General features: G+C 46.2%; 1 protein-coding gene across 4 annotated transcripts in view; it reads right to left on the bottom strand.

Annotated features, from left to right (window-relative positions):
- Positions 1-11,241, bottom strand: part of LOC147820979 (uncharacterized) — a 101,914-nt gene extending 90,673 nt beyond the window's left edge. For 3 of the 4 annotated variants that reach the window (XM_087202938.1, XM_087202940.1, XM_087202939.1), the window contains exon 1: positions 6,780-11,241. The gene's annotated coding sequence lies outside the window, so the exon portion shown is untranslated. The other variant, XR_015447957.1, reaches the window with a different exon arrangement.
- Between the last annotated feature and the right edge of the window lie 2,715 nt (positions 11,242-13,956).

Raw genomic sequence — 13,956 nt, 5'->3', positions numbered from 1 at the left:
TGATTTTTGTCTTCTCTTTCCTTCATCCCTTGATAATGAACTTTGTAACAATTTTCTTTCTTCCCTTTTGCTGCTCTTGCTCTTTCCCACTTGGGATTCCTTAGTAATCAAGTTTTATGTTCCAAAGACTGGCGATATGTTGCAGCATCAGAGAACTTGAGAGCCACACCCGATCCTGGAAACCGTCTTGTCCACAAACATTAGTTGTGTGCAGCAGGTGTCACTGAATATTTGAGAAATGCATCACCCATAGGTTACACGGCACCAAGATGACCTGGGACCACTGGCTCCAAGAAAAATGTTCAGGCATGTTTTTGAAAACAGAAACCCAAGAGAAGAATGTGACTAAATTATTTTCGAAAGGCCAGATTCCAAATGTGGAACAATTGAGCTATGTGTTTGTAAACACAGCTATTTAAAGGAATGTGAGGCTTTTCATCCAATTAAAATACCATGCAAATTTGTAAGACCAAGTTTTGTCAGCTAAAACTTGTACATACATGGGAGAAAACAGAACAGCTTAAATGATAGCATTTCTAGTTGAGTTAGTTCTTTATGATCAGATGATTTTCCTTTTTATAATTGTTTGGGACAAAAAAAGAAGTTAACAACATGTTCTTGATCATTTTTCTTTCCAGAAGAATTCATCTCTAGAGTTCTTAATGGGGATGAGGGACAGTTATTATAATTAGATCCTAGAGAAGCTAATAATAAAAAGCCATTTACTAAGTGTTTACAATGTGTCATTACTTTGATAGGCAAGTTATGCAACATCTCATTTAATTATCCCCAAAAATGTATGAAGTGGTGCATTTATTAGGATTAAATTCAATTACAAGTAACAGAGACCCAGAATAAGAGTGGCCTTGGGCCGGGGATTTAGCTCAGTGGTTCCACCACCTGCATTGGAAGCAAAAGGTCTCGAATTCATTCCCTGGTACCAAAAAAAAAAGAGTGGCCTAAATAAGATCAAGTTTGCTTTTTTCCATGACACAAAAATCTGGCATTAGGTTGTTTAGGGTTGGATGTTCCATCTGCAGCCACAGTGAATCCTGGATGGAGGGAAAAGACTTTCTTCTGTCTCCTTGGTCCACTATAGAGGTCTTCTATTCTCCATTCACAAAACAACATCATGTTCCAGGTGGGCTGCTTCATTCCCGGCCATTATGCCTGCAATACAGCTGAGCAGAAGTATGAAAGGGGAGAAATGGGCAACATCCTCAAGGAGTTTCCCAACCACTTTTACCTATGCGCATTGGCCAGCACTGGTCACATGACTATCCATAGCTGCAAGGGAGGCTGGAAATGCAGTCATTAAGTGTACCCATTTGCCACACACCTCCCAAAACGGCAGAATAGATCTTAAGGGACAGTGAGCAGTCTCTGTTATAAGTAGATACTATTGTTAACCCCTTTTCACAGACGGAAAAAGATTAGAAGGCAGCAACATGACTGAGGTCACAGAGCTAACAGGTGATGAGCTAGGATTTGCAAAATCCTCTGACATCTGTTCTCATGCACTTTGCATTAGTGAGGTATGAGTTAGAACCTCTGCATTGCTCAGAAGAGAGAAATTTTATGTATATATTTAGAAAGAGTGGTGCATTCAGAATTTTGCTAGGGTTTTTTCAAACAAACTTTTAAAAAGAGCAGTTGTCCCCATGGCAGGGGACATACAGACTAACAAAGAGATGGGGTTTCTTCCATCCCTGGAGAGAGTAAGAGGAAGAGGTAGCCCTGCTCAGGTCCTCAAGGGCTTGGGAGCTTCCCGCCCCTCCTCTCCAGCCCAGCGCTCACTGTGGCTGTAGCTGTGACATCATTGCCCTCCACAGCTCATCTGGAACTCGGCATGGGAGCCAGAGCACAGCCCTCACAGTTCCCAGCCCAGCCAGGCCCCAGTGGGACTAATATCCCCCAACTCCAGTCAGCCCGTCTCATAACAAGCATCGTGCCAGGAATGGAGGACAAAGCAGGGAAAAGACACCTCCAAGAATGGAACTGAAGCCAGGCGTAGTGGCGCAAGCCTGCAACCCCAGCACTCTGGGAAGTGGGGGCAGGATGACTGCAGGTGTGGGCCCAAGCAGGGCGATTTAGCATCTTAGCAAGAACCTGTTTCAAAATAAAAAGGGCCAGGGATGTAGCTCAGGAGAGTTCCCTGGGTTGAAATCCCTAGTACTGGAGAAAAAAAAAAAGTATGTGGACAAGAAACAAAATTGTCCAGAAATAAGTGAACAACAGTAAGGGGTAGCATGATGGTGGCAAGAAGCGGGGCAGATGGGATGGGCCTGGTTTGGATCAGAGACTGAAAGAAGAGGACCAGCATGGGCAGGTAATGGGGCAGGAGGAGCCCTCAGGGCCGGAGAGCAGTAGGTGGAAAGGCCCTGCCATGAGAAAGGGCTGAACTTTGCGTGCGCAGGGCAGGAGCCCCAGGTAGCTGGCACAGCACAGGCATAAGGAGTCCTGAGCAGGGAGTGACCAATCCGATTTATACAGGCAGATTTAGATCTAGGTGTGTGTGACTTTGGGGTGGAACTCAGACTGGAAGTGGGCAGGAGGAGAGTGAAGGTTCAGGAGATGTGTGGATCCAGCTGGACCAGCCTGCAGCCAATCTGAGTTGCAGCTACCATGACTGCCCCAGAGCACGGTCCCCAGCAAAGTATAAGTAAACAGAACCATGAGAATGGTAGGTAGTGCTTTGCCACCAGACCCTGGCACCAGGCACTCTGCCTGGCTCTTTGACATCAGCATGAGATAAACCGGGATCATTCTGGCTTGGATTGAAGTCAAGTTTTATCCTATGTATAAGCCCCTCCTCCTGACCCAAACTGAGGGCACACAATTGGTCTTGCTGCCATCTGGAACTATGCTTCTGTCAGAAAGTCTCCAGTGAAATATAACCTGTGGAGGCCTGGATCTTCGGCCTCTTCTCTGGGGCCATGGCTCCTTGGGGCTGGTTCTCACAAATGGGGTGGGGTGTTCATTTCCGGGTCAGGAAGTCATCACACATCTCCAGGAGAGGGAACATTGCCCTGCTTAGGCTACATGAGGAGGCGGGTCTGAGGGTAGTCTCGGCCCTGGAAGCTGGAGGACTGGTGGGCAGGGCAGGAATGGGTGTGAGAGACTGAGTGTGAGCTGCCAGGTGTGTGGCGGGAAATGACCAGAGGAGCCCACTGGGCTGTCTGTCACCTACAAGACTGAGGAGCTGCCACAGACTTCTGAGTCATGTCCAACAAAACAGAAGTTACGCATGGCAGCACTGTTCACAATCACAAAGAAGACATGGGACAACCTCCATGTCTCTCAACCAATGAACAGATGAGGAACATATGATCTATCTATACAATGGAATATTACTCAGCCATAGAAAGGAATGAAGCACAGGCACAAAGGGCACATACTATGTGATTCCCTTTATATGAAATCCATTGGAACAGGAAGAACGCAGACTAATGATGCCTAGGGGCTGGCAGGAGGGACAATGGGGAGTGACTGCCAATGGGTACAGGGACTCCTTTTGGGGTGAAGAAAAGCTCCAGAGTTAGATGGTGGTGATGGCTGTGTAACATTCTGAATGTACTTACTGCCCTTGACTACTTTCAAGTGGTAAAAATGATAACACTTATGTTAGTTTGTCATAATTTTTAAAGCCACAAAAACAACTGAGAGGTTCCTACTAGCCAACGATGAAATAACCTGAGCACCAGTGAGGAAAATAATCCCACACTATCTACGTTTCTATCCAAAAGGGGTAAAGTAGTCTCTAAATGCTCATCAGCCTCCTCTGGAGTGCGCCAGTGAATGAATTCATTTAAAATGGGATGGAGCCCGAGTCTTTATCCTTCCTTTTCTTGCATCACTGGGTAATGAAATGGAGACAAGGGAAGCTTCTCTCTGCAGAGCTATTCCATCTAATAAACACAGAAGGGATGATACAATTAGACCACCATCCCTTTGCAAGCCCAAAAGAATCAGTGGGCCCGGACAGTGCTCATCAACAGTGGCTAACATCTCCCAAGGATCAGACGCTATCCCTCCTAGGAAGCTAGTGTGTGCTTGTTTGTTTGTATGTTGTTTCTTTGAGACAGGGTCTCACTTTGTAGTGCAGGCTGGCCTTGAACTCACTCTGTAGCCCAGGCTGGCCTCAACTCATGGCAATCTTCCTGCCTCAGCCTTCGAAGTGCTGAGATTACAGGCATTCACCACACCCAGTCTAGGAAGCTGTTTGCCAAATAAAGCAAATCTGAATCTGAACAAACATCTATATCCAAAGGTCAATCTGAATAAAGCAAAAACAAAGGAATGTGATCAACGACATCCTGGGATAAAATCAGAAAAATCCAGGCTGTACAGGACAAGAAGCTCAGATCTGCCCAAAAATAAATTTCAAGGAAAGGGCTAGGTCTATAGCTCAGTGGTGCATACACCTGTAATCTCAGCACTCTGGGAGGCTAGAGCAGGAGAATTAAGTAGGAGGACCAGAGCCATGGGGCCAGTGGGCTCCTGGAGAGGGAAGGGTAGACATATACACGTGTATTCCAAAAGTAATGAAAGGGGCTCTGAGTGCAACCAACTTATTTCAGACTTGAAAGCCCTCTTTAGTGATTAAAAGCTGAATTCCTACTTTACACTCAACTACAGCAGTCGGATCACCACCCTCATCCCAAGACAAGACCCCAGGGTGATTAGGAGAAATTTTCTAACCTGAGAGTGTGACAGTGAAGGGCACAGCAACGTTTCCTTCTGCTCAGCCCTCACATGCTTCTAACAGTGGTTTTGAATACCTTTCATGTATAACCCAACCATCCCGCCTCATTCTAAGTGATTTGTGCAAACTTGTGGGACGCCCCTCCACGGGGAACCACTGAGCCTTCTGATCCACTGAGTCTTCATGCATGGCCCATGTTTTAAGAATCACTGCTCCCAAAGCTTCCTCAATCCCCCAAGAAGATCGACATAAGGCCTCCTGCAGGGTCTTGCACTGTGCTCAAAGAGGCTTTCAGAAAACAAGCAGCCTGCCAAGGGGTCCTGCATGCAGTACCCAGAGGGCTCTCTCTTCCTTAGGGGAAGAGAAGCCCAGTGACCGAAAAAGGGGGTGGAAGGGCCCGATGCCCTGCGGCCCAGGAGCCTCTAGATGGCAGTGCCCAGCCAGAAACAGAGCCGGGGAAGGCCAAGGAACATGGCTGAGATAGACGCCAAACTGCTAGCAGAGTGTCTGCAAGGATACCCGGAATTGGGTTGTGAGGACCGCTCCAAGTTGTATTTAACACTTAAGTGGCGCTAACTGTACAGCAAGTGCAATTCTAAGGCCCTTACAAACCTATGCAAGCCTTGTAATAGCAATTGAAATAGAAAGCATTATCCACATTTTATAGATGAGGAAACTGAGGCACAGGGAAGCTCACTGGATTTACAGTATGTAAGGTCACACAACTGCTTTAGTGTTGGAGCCAGGATTCAATTCAGATGGCCTCTCTGGAGCCTGAACCTCAGAATCATTTTGCTTAGGCCTGTCTTGCCATGCTGTTCTCGAATCAGTAGTGTTAACATTTTAAGTCTGCTGTTTTAATAAGACTTCCTTTCCCCACCCCTGTACCAGTGATCGAACTCAGGACCTTGCGTTTGCCAGGTAGGCACGGTGCCACTGAGCTACATCCTCGGCAAGACTTCAATTTTTAAACCGGACATGGTAGTACATACCTGTAATCCGAGCACTTCAGAGGCTGAGGCAGGAGGAAGGCAAGTCTAAATCCTATCTTTAAAAAAAAAGTGCCAAGCCGTGTGTGGTGGCACACACCTGTAATCCCAGCACTCAGTGGGCATAGGCAGGAGGACCACTGTGAGTTCAAGTCCAGCCTGAGCTACATAGTGAGTTCATTGTCACCCTAAACTACAAAGTGAGACCCTGTCTCAAAAAACAAAACAACAACCAAAAAAAAGTTCCATTTTTTATCATAAACTAAAATCATAATTTGGTGGGAAACGGCGTAATTGAGGAATGATTCTCTACGTAGACCATGAAACACATAAAATGATCCCAAATGTCACACTGCCCCCCTCCATCTCAACCTGCATGGAATCAGATAAGGAAATGACCCACAGGAGAGAGCCAGGATTTAAGAGATAAAATTCGGCACTCCAGCTGTTGTCCTCAGACACCAGGCTGTCTAAGCATCTCCTGTGTGGAAACTGTGAAGCAGGGTATGCATGCAAAGCACCAGGGGACGGTAGAGAACTGGGCTGCTATCAGGACGACTGCTGCGACCGGCCCCTCCGGCCCCTCCCAGGTCACCGTGGGCACCAGAGATTCCGGCAGGTCTGGCCGGCTTCCTGTTTGCTTCAGCCCCACCCTCCTGCGCACAGCCAGAGGCTGGCACAAGGATCAAAGCCACAACTGGGACCTCGGGAGACTTCTGAGGCAAAGTCCTGAAGGCAGGCCAGGGGACTACAGCCCTCTTCTGGTAGTCAAAGAACGAGGAAGTTGGAGGATGGGGAGGCAGGACCTAACCCCAGGGAGTAATCACCTGTGTGTCCAGTTCACTGACTCCTGAGCGCCCCAACCCAGAAGCCCACATCCAGAACTGGCCCCCCGCCCTTTCTAGAGCGGAGCAGGCGAGGCCCCAAAGGGTGAGCCGCTGTCTGCAGGCACTGGAAGACACTCCCTTCCGGGCACCTGGGCCCAAGACACTCTTGTCTGGTTTACACACAAGCACAGCAGTGTGTGCCCTACGCAGCGCGCCGTGCAAGCCACTATGCTCCTGGGACTGCCGGCTATCACTTACCTGCCTCGGACACTGATAGATGGTCTCATGGATTCTTTAGAAGCCCAGAGTACTGTTCCCAGTTTTCGACAAAAACATGACAGGCCCAGGGAGGATTAGGCCAGGTTAGTAAGGTCTCACCACACAATCCCTTTCTCTGAAATGGTCCTGGGAACCACTTGCACGCTGGCTAAAAGCAGTGGAGTTGTCGTTCCTCCAGGGAACTTAAAGTCGAGTGAGGAAGAGGGAGCATGTGGACTGTGGGACTTGGCAGCCGACCTCTGCCTTCAGGAATTCTGGGACCGTTCCTCAGGACCACTAGGACAAGCCCGTCGTGGGAGCACTGTTGCTTTAAGGCTCTGGTGGGCGGGTCCAGCCGTTTCCAAGGAGCCGGCTCGGAGTACCCAGGCGCCACATTCCTCAGCCCAAACAGGAAGTGAGTCACCTTAAGAGAATGTAAGCTTCCTAGCCTTAGGGGGCTCAAGGCCAACCTCGGAAGCCCCCGTGAGGATTACCCCTTTGTGGGTGGGGAGAAGGGTGAATGTGGGAAGGTCACAGGCTCAATCCAGGTGCGTCTGAATTGACCAAGGTCCACCAGGTCCCTCTGGCTTCTTTCAAGGGCCAGACCAGGGCCGCAAAAGGTGAGCATACACCACAGCTCACCTGAGCTCAACGTTTTATATACCTGAGGTCCTGCGAGATAGTTTCTTGGAACTGGCCCCTGGAAATCCGCCCCCCCGCCGTGGGCCGGTGCAAGGACGGAAACCAAGTCTCAGGAACTGACTTAAACGAGGACGGATCCGCCTGCTTTGGTGTCGTGTCTCCATGTCAGATCTCAGGCCACAGGGAGATTCTCGAGCCCATCTGTTGCGCTCAGGTTGTGCGCGGGTTAAGCTCGGGACAAGCAACTCCTTGGGGGTAGGAGCATGCAAAATGAGTGAGCATTTCGTAGCTAGTTCCTGGGGTGACCCATCAAGCTTCCTGCTGACCTCAGCACACTCCACTCCTTTCCCTCACTAAGGCATCAGCCACTACCATGGGCCAACAGCAGTCAGGTTACCAGGCCTGGCAGCTTGAATAGTGTTTCACCGGTACCTGAGTTTTCAGACAGTACCTCATTCCCTCCTACAAGTCTATCCCCTCCTGTTCAGAAGGGGGAAACTGAGGCAGGCTAGCTTGAGTGCAGTGTATATGACCTTTGTACACTGTTCTTCTGGAAATGTTGTATGCACGCTTTAGGTGCAACTACTAAGTCATGATTAAAGGAAGATTTGGGGGGATATGGGCTGGAAACTCCTCCAGCTAACAGGTTCCAGTTATGCCATGGGTGACATGCTGCAGAGGGTCTCTGCAATTTCTGCTGCATCCATCAGCATTCACCTTGCTCCAGCTTCCCTCATCGTTGCACGCAGCTTGGGTGGCTCCGCGTTTACCTGCACAGCAGACACGCAGGTGCAGGACAGTTGAGGAAGGCAGCAACAGTACCTTTCTGTACAACCCCACACTCTGGTACATGATTACTAGTGTCATTTAGAAACATAAGCAGGGGCCAGGGATTTAGCTCAGTGGTTCTGCTGCCTGCCTTGTGAAGCACAAGGTCCCAAGTTCGATACCCGGTACCAAAGAAGACAAAAAAACCCAGAAAGAATGAAACTAAAAACGTAAACAGTGCATGAATGGTGGGACTCAGAATCCTGTTGTTTACTTTACCTTTTAAATAAGAAAATTGCCAGGCCGGGGATTCCACCGCCTGCCTCACAAGTGCAAGGTCCTGAGTTTGATCCACGGTACCAAAAAAAAAAAAAGAAACAAAACAAGAAAATAGCCTGTCCTACCACAGACCTTTAGACTCAGTGCATGTGTAGGTGGAGAGTCTAGGAATCTGTTTGAAGCCAACCCCAGGGTGACACAGCTCCACCAGGCCAGGTCACTCCTGGTCAGCCATGACTCACTATGCCCTACAGCTTGTGGGTGCCAAGTTCCTCCTGCCAAGCCCAGTAAAACATCCTGCCCCAGAGAACTTGCTGGTCACGCTGACTTCCTCAAGGCCTGGAGGCCTGAGGGTGGAGCCACGTCTTCTGATAGCACCAGCTGCCCTCTGCCTCAGGGCTGGCCCCCAAAGCCAGTGACACTATAGCAACAAACTGTACCACAGGCCTTTGGACAGTGGTTCTCTACCAAGAACCTGAAAAATCATGGTACCTGGATCCCAATCATGGTACCTCTATCCCGAGGAGTCCCACCTATATTTCTGGGGTACAGCCTGGCTATGGCTGCTTTCCATATGTGGGAAGGGTAAAAACGGTGCAATTTGCAGGATGGAGGGGATAGGGAAAAATGGAGGCTGAAGGCTGGCACAGAACCCAGGAATGTTACCCAGCCAGGTGACAAAAACCACATTTAATCTACAACAGAGTGCTAACCATGAGTCAGTCATCTTCGTCACTCCAGACCTGAGTCAGGGCTGGGGAGTCAGGCAACAGTGGTGAACTGGGATTCTCATCTGTTATGTCCCAACCCCATCACACCCTTACTCCTCAGGCTAAGCCCCAAGGAGGAGGAAAAAAGGGATTTTGTGAAAACTTTTTCCAGCCTTTTTATACTCATTCAAGAGACACAGATAGATAGATACCTATCCTGTGACTGAAGCTGAAGTTCAGAGCCCAACTTTTCAAGGTAGTTGTGAGATGAACATGGTCACAGAAAGTATGTTTAGTAAAACACCAAGAAATCATAAAATGGAGTGCATCATAGGCAAAAAGGTAGGAACTGTGGGGACTTCCTGATTCAGTTTTGTGTCTGTGTATGTATACATTCACAACAGGTCTCGATGGGAGTTATTTCTCCTCATAGATCGTCATCCAAAATGTCTGAGAAACCCCAAGTTGGGCAAGAGGCCAGCCCTCATAAACCACAAGACCTTGTGTGAAAACACAGTTCTACACAGCATTTATACTAGCCTGAGTGGCCCTAAACAGCAAATCAAAACCCCTTGGTGGTTACAAGCATTAGATAGATACACATTCACTTGACACCACCAGTGTGATCTTGAAATTCAGCATGGGGAGAAGAGACTGGGAAAGCTCCATCAGCCTCCTTCCAAGCTCAGACAATTTGACAAGGGATCGCTCTCCTCCAGGATTCCACCCTGGATATCAATCCTAAGAAACACATAGGAACAGTCTGAGAATCCTTCCTCAAAGCTCCAACTTACAAATGGCACACACCTTGGTGGACTTACGAGGACCTCTTTCTGTATGGACTCCACTGGGTCCTGCAGGTGCTAAAAGCAGCCCAATTACTCCAAGCCCTTATTTCTGGGTCAGGCTGCAAAATTCCACTCTGAACCTGCAGAGCTCTTCTGGTAGCAAAAGCTAGATAAACCCCAGGCCTCCTGAAAATCTCCAAGGCAGTTCTATAAATGATCAGAGAGTTCTCCACACGCTGTTGCCTGCCAGACCTGATGCAAAGGAACGCCTCAGCCCTCACAAACAAGTGCAGGTTTTCAAGTAACAAGAAAACCTGTTTGCTGCTTGGCTGGCAGCACACAGCCAACCCACCAACAGGCACGACTTGGGTCAGAGGCATGGCTTCCCTCCCGAGATGAAGAACAACAAAGAGGGGCAGGGCAGCTTGGACTTGCCCACCTGTGACATCTCCAAGGTAGCTTGAGCTCAATTTGAAAGATCTCACTCACCTGTACACAAACCTGTGCTCTGAAATCTAGCTACTCTGCAGCACACACAAACTTCTCCACGTTTGTTGTCCACCCACTGCCACTTTCAAACTGCCCCCAGGATACAGTGAAGGCAGTTTTCAAGGCTAGAGCTCCTAAGTTCCAGTCTCCCATGATGACTTTTCATACTAAAGTGCTTCATTGAACACTAACTCCTACCTAACCACCAAGTATCCTATTTCAATAGCTACATATATGAAAGACTTGTAAATGTATAGAACATTGTTTGAAAGATTACTCTCCAAATATGTTTCTGCCCTTGTGGAAGGGAAGGCAAGAGGGGCAAGTTAAAAGGACCTTTACACTGACATTTTCATTTTCTTCACAAAAATCCGAGTGTTAATTTTTCAATGGCACACTGAAATCGATGGCACATTATTGAAATCAATTCTCAGCCACATTCCAGAATTCTCTCAGGCTTGCTCCACTCATAGGAAGGCATATCCAACTGTCAACTAATTCGTGCCGCTAAAGCTCCCATCTTTTTCTCTGTACCTGTTTTACAGATGATGGAACTGAGGCCAGATAGGCAAACTTACTCAGATTCTCATACCTATATGATGGAGCTAGCATTCAGACCCTCGTATAAGAAAAATAGCTTTCTTCCTATAAAAAAGCAAAAAGCAAATTAATCACTTCTGAGGAAGTGTTATACCCAACACAGGCTAAGCTGCAGACTGACCCATGCTCTTACGACCATGGAAGTTTTGTGGGGTTTTTTCTTTTGTTTTTTTGTTTTTGAGACAGGTCTCACTAATAGCCCAGGATAGCCTTGAACTCACTGTGTAGCCCAGGCTGGCCTCAAACTCGTGGTGATCCTCCTGCCTTGGCCTCCCAAGTGCTGGGATTACAGGCATGTGCCACCACACCTGGCATGACCATGGAAGTATTAACTGGTTTTTTGTAGAAGGTAGTCTGGTAGGTCCTATCAGTATTTTAAATATGAACTCCTGGGCTGGGGATTTAGCCAGTGGTTCCTCCGCCTGCCTCGAAAGTGGAAGGTCCCAAGTTTGATCCCCAGTACCAAAAAAAATAAATAAATATGAACTCCTTTGCACCAGCTACTTCATCTAAAGAAAATTATACCGTAAGAAAAAAAAAAAATAGTAACCACTGCACTACTACTAATTATAGAAAACAAGGACTTAAATAAAGACCCATATATTCAAAGGAATGCTACTCAGTCAAATTCACCATACTCTGATGCAGACAGAACTTCACACAGTATAAACATATGTGGTTAGAATTTTGCAGTTTTAAATCTTTAAGGAACTGAATCAATGCCAATAAAACGGGGGTCATTGGAAACTTGGAAAAGCATCAAAGAAACTTCCCAAAGAAACTTTTGCTAAGAGCCTCAAAACCTTAGAACCTAAAAACTCACTCATGTCACAAACTGCTATCTACTGCACTTCCCAAGGAACAACCAGGTCCCTCACAGGTCAAACCTAGAATCTCGCCACATCTGGTGTTTCATATAGTATGTATGACTCTGGCCCAAGTCTTCTTACACACTTCAAATGCTGCAGAATAGAGTATGGAAGCCAGCTTTATGAGATAAGGTCAAAGCTGGGACCACTTTCAAGAAGGGGGATGAAAATGGGTGCTATACACACCTGGTTAGAACCTCCTTTGGTTAAATAATCTTGTTTAACTTTGAACATGGGCTTCCTGTGGCAGACTGCTTCAGGGCACTTCATTCCAAGCAAAATATACCTCTGGAGATTCCCAACCTCACCATATCCAGATACCTCAGTAATCAATCTAATGGATGAACAGTCAGGTGGTATGAAATGAAATCCCATGAGATTAATCTAACAGTCACTACGATGTAACTCAAAAATTGCAGGCAATACAGTCATGCCAAAAACATGATTCACATTCATAAAAATTTCCTAAAATTGTGTGGCCCATATCCCCAGCTAAAGGGCCTATTTCAAAATCATCTCTCTGTATCTTGCACCTTGGTCAGGTGGTAGCCATCCCCTTGCTATAAACACTGCTGAACGAAAATCTTCAGGCCCTCGGTCACAATTACGCAAACTGAATGAGTTCTAGTAGCCCTTGGGGGGAAAAAACTAAAAGTCTGCTTTTCAAAAATCTAAACTTCATTGACAATTCTATCAAAAAGTTATTCAGGGGTAGAGGATGTAGCTCAGTGGTAAAGTACAGGTGCTTGCTTAGCTCAGCTGAGGACCTGGATTCAATCCCTAGCACCAAAAAAAAAAAAAAGACAAAATTATTCAGATGTAATGACCAAAACAAAACTGCAGACAAGCCCCATCATATTTTGGGTTTTTTAAAAATGATTTATTCATTTTATGATTTAAGGTGTGTATCACTACTTCAGCTGGGTAAGCCACATTGAAGAACGTGACTTTGTATCTTTAGATTTAGCCAAATACTGTCCCCATTAATTTTGGTCTGTAAAATATTAAACATTATAATAGAGTTTTTAATATTTCAGCCATGCTCAGAACAGTGTATGGATCAATTCAACCTGCTTGTACCAAGGTGGGGGCAATAGGAACAGAGCTGATGAGTGGCCTGAAAGAGTCAGACTCCATCTTAAGACTAAAAGGTTCTGCTCCCCTGAACTAAACTGCTAGGTTTTTAAGTTCAGCTTACACTGTCCTCAAGAGACTGAAAAATGTAATTTTTTAAGTACCATACAGGTAAGCAATCTTCTATGATTTGTTTCACATCTAAACTGGCACACAGAAAAGTTTCCAAAAGATTGAACTAAGTTGAAAACTACATTTTCCTAAGATTAGAAATCACTTCCCTTTGTCTCTGGAGGACACAGGAGAGAGCAATGGGTCAGAGGAGGGAGAGGAGGTTAGGGTTAGGTGACAAGTAGCATTTGAGATTCAATGCAATGGAAAAACGTACCAAATGCTAAAGTTTTTAAAAAGTTTAATGGAGCCAATAAGGCATATAAATTGTATTCTGGCAGACATTAAGACCTGCTTTCTCTTACCAAAGAAAATGGCACATGTGTTATCAAAATTTGACAACTGAGATTAAAGGGTATTAAGATTAAGCTTCAGAGCACCAACTAAAACAAAACAACCAAAAATATTGTTATTCAACTTGGAAAGAGGAACTAGAACCAAAGCATAAAGGGGAGATTAAATGTGTTCCTCCATCTCAAAATCCGAGTTCTGGCCTCTCGTGAGCAATGCTTCACACCACCAAACCCAATTCCAGAATCTAAATTTACAATGATAGAAAAGCAAAGATTAACTCCAAGTGCATTTCTTGGTATATTCCAAAGGGAAGCTGGAAAATATTCATAATACATAGGCTTGCCCATTTCAGGTAAAATGACAGATTGCTATAATTCTTCCTGCTATTCAAACAAACAAACAAACAAAAATCCACTTCTGCAAGAATTTAGAAATATCTCACTTTCATTCCTAGTTTGAATATGGATTTCACTGTTTTAAATAAGGGCTATAT

This window comes from Heterocephalus glaber, unplaced genomic scaffold (genome assembly GCF_053883595.1).
Source record: "Heterocephalus glaber isolate CG9 unplaced genomic scaffold, H.glaber_assembly_v1.0 deba00001781, whole genome shotgun sequence".
Lineage (NCBI taxonomy): Eukaryota > Metazoa > Chordata > Mammalia > Rodentia > Bathyergidae > Heterocephalus > Heterocephalus glaber.
This window is presented reverse-complemented; position numbering and strand designations above follow the sequence as displayed.